General features: G+C 39.8%; 1 non-coding gene across 1 annotated transcript; it reads left to right on the forward strand.

The window, feature by feature from the left end:
• The first annotated feature begins 599 nt into the window (after positions 1-599).
• LOC112738586 (small nucleolar RNA R71) lies at positions 600-707 on the forward strand. The gene has a single exon (XR_003169539.1). It is a non-coding gene; the product is annotated as a small nucleolar RNA R71 (small nucleolar RNA).
• Positions 708-1,082: the final 375 nt, after the last annotated feature.

Genomic DNA, 1,082 nt, shown 5'->3' on the forward strand with positions numbered 1-1,082 from the left:
GCCTTAGACAGATCAGAGACTAAGTTTGCTAAATTAGAAGTATTTTGTTCAGAGTTCTCTGTCTGTTGCTGAGTGGATGATGGAAAAGGTTTATTATTGTTAAACCTGTTTCTTCCACCATTATTAAATCCTTGTTGAGGCTTTTGATCCTTCCATAAGAAATTTGGGTGATTTCTCCATGATGAGTTATAGGTGTTTCCATAAGGTTCACCTAAATAATTCACCTCTACTATTGCAGGGTTTTCAGGATCATAAGCTTCTTCTGCATAAGAAGCCTCTTGAGTACTGTTGGATGCAGCTTGCATTCCATTCAGACTCTGAGAAATCATATTGACTTGCTGAGTCAATATTTTGTTCTGAGCCAATATGGCATTCAGAGTGTCAATCTCAAGAACTTCCTTCTTCATAGGCGTCCCATTATTCACAGGATTCCTTTCAGAAGTGTACATGAATTGGTTATTTACAACCATGTCAATGAGTTCTTGAGCTTCTGCAGGCATTTTCTTTAGGTGAATGGATCCACCTGCGGAAGTATCCAATGACATCTTTGATAACTCAGATAAACCATCATAGAATATATCCAGGATGGTCCATTCTGAAAGCATGTCAGAGGGACACTTTTTGGTCAGTCCTTTGTATCTCTCCCAAGCTTCATAGAGGGATTCACCTTCTTTTTGTCTGAAGGTTTGAACATCCACTCTAAGCTTGCTCAGCTTTTGAGGAGGAAAGAACTTGGCTAAGAAAGCCTTAACCAGCTTATCCCAAGAGTTCAGGCTATCCTTGGGTTGAGAATCCAACCACACTCTAGCTCTGTCTCTTACAACAAAAGGGAAAAGCATGAGCCTGTAGACTTCAGGATCTACTCCATTAGTCTTAACAGTATCACATATCTGCAAGAATTCAGTTAAGAACTGAAAAGGATCTTCAGATGGAAGTCCATGAAACTTGCAGTTCTGCTGCATCAGAGAAACTAATTGAGGTTTCAGCTCAAAGTTGTTTGCTCCAATGGCAGGAATGGAGATGCTTCTTCCATGTAAATTGGTATTAGGTGCAGTAAAGTCACCAAGCATTCTCCTTGCATT

This window comes from Arachis hypogaea, chromosome 13 (genome assembly GCF_003086295.3).
Source record: "Arachis hypogaea cultivar Tifrunner chromosome 13, arahy.Tifrunner.gnm2.J5K5, whole genome shotgun sequence".
NCBI lineage: Eukaryota > Viridiplantae > Streptophyta > Magnoliopsida > Fabales > Fabaceae > Arachis > Arachis hypogaea.